Source organism: Culex quinquefasciatus, chromosome 3 (assembly GCF_015732765.1).
Source record: "Culex quinquefasciatus strain JHB chromosome 3, VPISU_Cqui_1.0_pri_paternal, whole genome shotgun sequence".
Classification (NCBI taxonomy): Eukaryota; Metazoa; Arthropoda; class Insecta; order Diptera; family Culicidae; genus Culex; species Culex quinquefasciatus.
In genome coordinates, this window is record NC_051863.1 from 94,966,558 (window position 1) to 94,975,427 (window position 8,870).

Genomic DNA, 8,870 nt, shown 5'->3' on the forward strand with positions numbered 1-8,870 from the left:
ACGCGTCATCCGTTGGGCTAGGCGCAACCATCAGCCACAAGTACACCGACGGGTCGGTGAAAGTCGTTCAGCACGCAGCTCGGGCGCTGTCGAAGGCGGAACAGGGGTACAGCCAGCCGGACAGAGAGGGTCTAGCCATCATTTTTGCCGTTACCAAGTTCCACAAGATGATCTTCGGTCGCTCGTTCCGGCTCCAGACCGATCACGCGCCGCTGTTGCGGATCTTCGGTTCGCGTAAGGGCATTCCCGTGTATACGGCGAACCGGCTGCAGCGTTACGCGTTGACCCTTTTGCTGTACGATTTCACCATGAGCAATTCTCTACGAAATCGGTCTTTTTTCTTCAATTTTAATTTTTGTATTTTTTAATCCGACTGAAACTTTTTTGGTACCTTCGGTATGCCCAAAGAAGCCATTTGCATCATTAGTTTGTCCATATAATTTTCCATACAAATTTGGCAGCTGTCCATACAAAATTGATGTATGAAAATTCAAAATTCTGTATCTTTTGAAGGAATTTTTTGATCGATTTGGTGTCTTCGGCAAAGTTGTAGGTATGGATACGGACTACACTGGAAAAAAATGATACACGGTAAAAAAATTTGGTGATTTTTTATTTAACTTTTTATCACTAAAACTTGATTTGCAAAAAAACACTATTTTTAATTTTGACATAAAATGCCAACTTTTCAGAAATTTCCAGGTTGTGCAAAAAATCATTGACCGAGTTATGAATTTTTTAATCAATACTGATTTTTTCAAAAAATCGAAATTTTGGTCGAAAAAATTTTTCAACTTCATTTTTCGATGTAAAATTGAATTTGCAATCAAAAAGTACTTTAGTGAAATTTTGATAAAGTGCACCGTTTTCAAGTTATAGCCATTTTTATGTAACTTTTTCAAAATAGTCGCAGTTATTCATTTTTTTAAATTAGTGCACATGTTTGCACACCTTTGAAAAAAATATTTTTGAAAAGCTGAGAAAATTCTCTTTATTTTGCTTCTTCGGACTTTGTTGATACGACCTTTAGTTGCTGAGATATTGCAATGCAAAGGTTTAAAAACAGGAATTGATGTTTTCTAAGTCTCACCCAAAAAACCCACCATTTTTCAATGTCGATATCTCAGCAACTAATGGTCCGATTTTCAATGTTAATATATGGAACATTTGTGAAATTTTCCGATCTTTTCGAAAACAATATTTTCAATTTTTTCAAATCAAGACTAACATTTTAAAAGGGCGTAATATTGAATGTTTGAATGTTTGAATTTCGCGCTTCTTCGCTCGGCAGGACTCGCTCCAGTGTTTCTCAACCTTTTTCGTTCCATTCCCCCCTTGGCTAATTTTCATGAACTTCATTCCCCCCTTAGATTTGGAACAAATTTTAAACAAATTTCATAATTAAAGATTAAATTGTTATCATAAGATTGAAGTTTCTATAAAAAAAAAACAAAAATCATGCAAAACATATGAATATGCCGTTTGTGAAATAAACTTCACAATGTAGTCCAAAATTGATAAAACTTTCATCCAGAGAGATATTTTCAAATATAGTTAAAATAATCTGGATGTAAAAGAAACGTTTGAAAAGTTTATGAAAAAGTATGATTTGAGCAAGCTGAAATTAACTGGTCATATTTATGATTTTGAAAAAATATTCAAATTTTAAGCGATAAGTGCAATTCAGTTATCTTCAACATTTGTTTTTTTTATAAACCAACTGTTCCTGATTGAAATAATGCAAATGCTTCCTTGAAAAAAATCCGAGGATCTTTTCGTGTATGAATCTATACATAACTGTCGATAGTCAAAATACTTTCAAAAAAACTCAAGAGGAGAGCACTCACAAAAAATATAAAATCTACTTTTCAAAATGCAATGCAAAGACTTTCATAATTTCTAAGTTAAATTTAATTCTTCAAAGAACTGTTAAATTTTAGGAGAGTATAAAAACGATCTTTTAGAAATAGAACAAAAACTTGAAAAAAATAAGTTTACAAACCCGTTCTATTTTGTAAAAACAGCTAATGTTTGAAAGGATTCTATGACATTTTCTGGAATTCCATTTCCCGGAATGGACGTTTTCCGGAATGGACATTATCCGGAATGGACGTTTTCCGGAATGGACGTTATCCGGAATGGACAGTATCCGGAATGGACGTTATCCGGAATGAAATTTCCCGGAATGGACGTTTCCCGGAATGGACATTTCCCAGATTTTTTTCATATTACCTGATATGAGAATGAATGGAATCATGCCTACTCACTTACTTGTGGTTAAGAATTATTTAGTTTGTACTCCGTTGGTTTTGACAACAATATGAATATAAATACATGAATGATAAAAAGAAAGTGAAATGTTCGGACATGAACAATAGAAGCAAGTGTTGACTATTGAAACAATACTTTATCAACCACCACGAGATGTAACAATGTAGATCGATAGATATTAGATGTTTTTTTACATTCTTTCAATGTGTTGTTATGTAAGAATTTTTCCTTCTTTTGTTAATCATTTGACTTATGTGACTAAATTCTATCATATTTTACTATAAAGCAGAATGATTATTTTCAAAGAAGGGAAAACCTCATGAAAATAAAAAGCTTTTCAGAAAATCAATGTGTAATGTGTCCTGTCAAGAAAATAAATAGCTTGAGTGTATTTTTAAAGAATGAAAAACCTCAAGGAAAAATACATTATACATTGATTTTCTGAAAAGCTTTTTTTTATCTTGAGATTTTCCCTTCTTTAAAAATACACGTTCCTTCATCAAAGTAATGGGATTTTATGTAAGAATTATCCCTTCTTTTGTTAATTCTACTAAATTTCAACTAGTTTTTGATAAGGAACTCTGCACTATAAAGGCTAGTATGGAGATCGGAAGGAAAGGAGTCAAGAAACAGCTTTACGAACAGCAGAACAAAGGAGATGGAGCGTTTTCTTGGGGCTTTTCTTCACCCTCTCTGGCTTGCTTTCGCTGCCCCTGCTGCCCATTTGAAATTTTTCTTGACCGGTTCCTTCCGATGTGTGTATACCGCTTAAAGAAGAATGTGTTTTTTTAAAGAAGGGAAATCCTCTAGAAAAAAAGCTTTCAGAAAATCAATGCATAACGTATATTTTCTTGAGGTTTTTCCTTCTTTAAAAATACACGATCTTTAATCGATGTGATGGAATTTCGTATAAGGGATTTCCCTTCTTGTGTTAATCAGTTATAAAGCAGAATGTTTATTTTCAAAGAAGGGAAAACCTCTAGTAAATAAACAGCTTTTCAGAAAATCAATTTATAATGTGTACTTCCTTGAGGTTTTTCATTTTTTTAAAATACACTCAAGCTATAAATTTTCTTGGGGTTTCGCTTCTTTGAAAATAATCACCCTGCTTTATAGTAAAATTTGGTAGAATTTAGTCACAATAGTGACCTGATTAACACAAGAAGGGAAATCTCTTACACGAAATTCCATCACATCGATTAAAGACATTGATTTTCTGAAAAGCTTTTCATGTCTGCCTGTGTGGATCAATCGGACCGCGCACTGGACTCACAATCGAGAGGTCGCCGGTTCGAATCCCGAGGCAGACGCAAAATGTTGAAAAATACGTTTTGGGCACCTATCTATGCTTATGATTTTCTGAAAAGGTTTTCATTTTTCTAGAGGTTTCTCTTCTTTGAAAATAAACATTCTGCTTTATAATAAAATTTGGTAGAATTTAGTCACAAAAGTCAACCGATTAACACGAGAAGGGAAATTCCTTATACGAAATTCCATCACATCGATTAAAGATCGTGTATTTTTAAAGAAGGGAAAACCTCAAGAAAATATACATTATGCTTTGATTTTCTGAAAGCTTTTTTTTCTAGAGGATTTCCATTCTTTAAAACAACACATTCTTCTTTATAGTGCAGAGTTCCTTAACAAAAACTAGTTGAAATTTAGTAGAATTAACAAAAGAAGGGATAATTCTTACATAAAATCCCATTACTTTGATGAAAGAACGTGTATTTTTAAAGAAGGGAAAATCTCAAGATAAAAAAAGCTTTTCAGAAAATCAATGTATAATGTATTTTTCCTTGAGGTTTTTCATTCTTTAAAAATACACTCAAGCTATTTATTTTCTTGACAGGACACATTACACATTGATTTTCTGAAAAGCTTTTTATTTTCATGAGGTTTTCCCTTCTTTGAAAATAATCATTCTGCTTTATAGTAAAATATGATAGAATTTAGTCACATAAGTCAAATGATTAACAAAAGAAGGAAAAATTCTTACATAACAACACATTGAAAGAATGTAAAAAACATCTAATATCTATCGATCTACATTGTTACATCTCGTGGTGGTTGATAAAGTATTGTTTCAATAGTCAACACTTCCCAGTAAAACAGCCAAAATCCAAGTCGAGCCAAATTAGTTTGTGTTGCCAAAGGTAGGCGTCGCATGCCTCAAAATACGACGCCGCCATGCGGTGAAAAGCGGAAGCTGCTGTGAAAAGCTGAAATATTGCATTGGTGACGTAAAACTGAGCTGTCAAACTCGGACTTGGCAAAATTTTTAATGTTTGCATTTTCTCTACCGCGAGTGCAGGTGCCGTCTGCAAATCCTTTTGATCGGTTTACGTGGAATCTGGAACATGGTGGGGATCATGTTCCAGATTGCCGGAAGAGTGCCGTTTGCGAACTGCGGACAAAGTTTTTTTTCTTGCCGGACCGGACAACTGCTAAATCTTCCACGAACACGCCCCACCGGCGTTCGCTTCCGCAGCTGCAGCGTATTGCGGGACTGGAGACGCTTCCTGCTGCGGAACCGGTGCCGCTTTCGGAGAACATGCCGGTCAAGGCGTGGCCAATAGTATGACCGACCGTGGAACCGATCGCCACACCTGCCATCTGTTCCATCAGACCGGGGCACTATCTGGGGTTGCCATCGGCGGAACGACGGCACGGTTGGTCGTGTTGGACTATGGGCTGGGATGGTGGTTGGGATGCTTGGTGGGGGGAGAAGCCGCGGCGGCTTTACGTGGCAAAGCTGCCGGTTGGCATTTGCACGCATTCGGCCGCGGAGAAGCGAACTGAAGTTGAACTCGCATGATTTTCTGATATTGACTGATTGGTGAACGGGGGAAAACCGGGTGTTGTGGAACGGTGCGAATTAATGAAAGGAAAAAAACAATTTTGGGAAATTCTAACCGGAAGTGATAAAAGTGAAAAGTGATGTAAAAATTTAAAAAATAGTTTTACATGAGGTAGAAAAAGTCATCAAAAATCCAAAGAAAATTCAAACAGTTTGAACATGTTGTCCGTTTAAACCGAGCCCGGGTTAGCTGCAGTTCGGGTTCATATGATCACAGACTAGCGAGGAAATGGAGAATTGGAGGCTGGCCAGGACAACCAGAAGGTGAAAGTGTAGGACAAACATACCCTTCTGGATATAACTGAGCAGGGAGTAGAGGGAGTTCGAAATATGATTTTACGAAATGGTTTAGCTTTAGAGCTTTGGTATCTCAGAAGAGTTTTTGCAGTTGAGAAGTGTCAAGTTTTTCCTTCGTTAGAGCTAACGATAGACCTACCCCCTCCCCTTCAAAATCGACACGAAAATTTCAATTTCAAAACGTCTGAACTGGTGTAAAATGCATTTAAAAACACTTTTTTACATACAAATGTTGAGATTATGGTTTGTTATTTCATTTTTTTTTTTGCCTCCTCTTCGACCCCGGCCAGAGCCGAGGGACAAAAACTTAACCAAAAATTACATTGGCCTTGTAACATTTAGTAAAATTTTGATGCTGAAAATATTTCAAGCAATTAAAGTGTTTCAGGTATTTGATGATTTCGGAGTAATTTTTCGGAATATTAAAAGAATTGGGTACTAAAGCCCTATTTCAATTTTTATGTACAACGGTAAAAAAACACGATTAAAAACCATTTCTGATCACTTTTTTTTTTCATTTTAATGCAAATTTTTTTTTGACGGGACAACATTTTTCCGATGGATTAACTATGGTCCCCTTGGAACGAGCTGTCAAGTAGGAGCTTTTCTGTCAAGAAGGACCGCGAGGTTATTTTTTCAAAATTGATTTAAAAATCCATTTTAAACTCTTTGTGGTCGTACAAAGGGTCATTGTACTCAGAAAAATAAACTTTATCGCTGTAAACAATAATATCAGCAATCTAAGCTTCATTTTAGGACCCAATTCCATATCTTTTCTGAGATTTCAAAAATTTAATTACAAAGTGTTTTATGTTTTTCAAAAGAAAAACAAAATATTCAACTATTCATGAGTTCCGAATAATTAAGTACAGTCAGTGGGGGTGACTATGGCTCAAAAAAACGATACACCTCTCGTATTTTCTTAATAAAAAAAAACAATTTGAATAACATCGAAAATCTTTTATCGTATAATTGTTCTTCGATAGTTTACTAACATTTTCGCAAAATATGGTGTAATTTGATGGACTCTACCTTAAATGGCAATCGTTTGAAAATTGACCCAATCTCACCTCTTCGAGGGGGTGACATTGGGTCAAATGAAACTAAAATGATGCTCAAATGCAAAGATATAGTAAAAACAAGTCATCCAACAGTGTTTCTTGTTCGAGAGAATCGTATTGACATGCTAAAATATTTGAAGTAGAGATTTTCAAATATTTGGGTACTTTTTGATCAATTCCAACAAAAAAATTATAAAGTTGATTTTTCGAGAGGTCATTTTTGGCCAAAAACGTACCTTAACTTTAGACAGCTGCTAAAATGACAGGATTTGTTCTAGGAACGAGATTTTTTTCAGAAAAGTCATCTTAAGATGTCCCTTGCACAATCCTTTTAACAGAATTTAGTTACATTGAGAAGTACCTGAGAAATGGTAAAATCCGTAAAAAATACTTTGACCCAATCTCACCCCCCAGACCCAATGTCACCCCCACTGACGTTATTTCAAATATTTCCAAAATTATTAAGTATTCCAACTTCAATTCTTTCGAGTGCATACAACATTTCTGGTATTTAATGTTTTCATGAATACATTCATTCATATTTTAATTCTTTTTCTAAATACTAAGGCTTGATTTTTTTCAAGGAAGTTAAAGTTTTTCAGAGTTCTGAATATTTTAGGTATTTTTTTATAATTTATATGTCCTGAAAGCAATAAAGGAGAATACGAAAGATTTCAATTAACTGAAAAGTTTAAATTATTTACATACATTTCAATTATTATAACTATTCAAATGTTCTAAATAATTTACAATGTACAGATATTTTAAAAATTTGGAATTAATTTCAAATTATGGAAAGTAGGGAAAATTCTAGTAACTCGCTCCTAACTCCATCCAATTACCTGATTTTCACTATCCATACAATTTTTCACTTCCTATTGAGCTATTTATCACTCGATTTCGATTGAAAACGACTTTTATGAGTTGTAATTGATCGTCAAAGGGCTGACATGATTGATTTTTTTTGTAAATACTTAAAATACTGGAAGTACTTTAAATACTAGAAATACTTTCAATTCCGTTCAAAACTTAAAATGATTGAAATACTTGTTATATTCAAATTATTTAAAATAATTTAAACAATTATAATATTTTTAATATTTTTGGATTATTTTAGTCCTTTGATTACTCAAAATTCTTGACATACTTGAAGCACTTTACATAATTTAAATGCTTAAATTATTTCATTATTTCAAATATTTTTATAACTTTGAATATTTGAGATACTTGATTTACTTGATTTATTTGATAAACTTAAAGTACTGAGTACTTTCAGTAGTAGGTCTTCATCGATACTTTGAATACATTCAATACTTAAAACTCTTAATGTACTTTAAATTCTTAAAAAAACGTAAAATATTTACACTTTACGCCATACTTGATCTTCTTCTTATACTGAATACTCTCAATTCCGTTCTATACTTAAAATAATTGAAATACCTGGAATATTTAAAATATTTGAAATAATTTAAGCAATTATAATATTTTGAGTACTTTAGATTATTTTAGTCCTTTGAATTCTTAAAATATTTGATTACTTCAAATATGTTGAGAACTTTGAATATTTGAGATACTTGATATACTAGAAATATGTACTTGAAATACTTGAAATTCTGTAAATACTTATAATACTTATGATACTAGAAGTGTTTTAAATAATTAAAATATTTAAAATTCTTGAAATACTTGATAAACTTCAAATACTTTAAATACTTAAACACTTGAAATACTTTCATTGCTTAAAATAATTGAAATAATTTAAATACTTCAAATATGTTGAGTTCTTTAAATATTCTAATCCTTTGAGTACTGTGAACACTTTGAATACTTGACATTCTTGAATAACTTGCAATATTTGAAATACTTGATAGTACTTTAAATACTTCAGATACTTAAAATATTTGAATTATTTGAACAATGTTAATACATTGATACATAAATTATTTGAAATACTTGATATACTTTAAATACTTAAAATAATAAGAATATTTGAATTACTTCAATACATTGAAGTGCTTAAAATACTTTAAATATTTAATATATTTGCATACTTGTACAAACCTTGAATGCTTTTAATACTTGAAACTCTTCATGTCCTTCAAATTGTTAATAAACTAAAAATATTTGAAACCCTCGAAATATTTGATCTATTTCAAATAATTAAAATACTTGAAATACTTTGAATACTTGAAATACTTCAAATTCAAAAAACTAAGAATACTACAAATATGTTATTGCTTCAAAAAATTAAATACTTCAAATTCTCTGTGTACTAAAAATATATAAAAAAATTAATATGTACTTTAAATACTTTAGAACCTTGAATACATAAATAATTGATATGTATACTTGATAGACTTGAAATATTTGAAGTTCTTTAA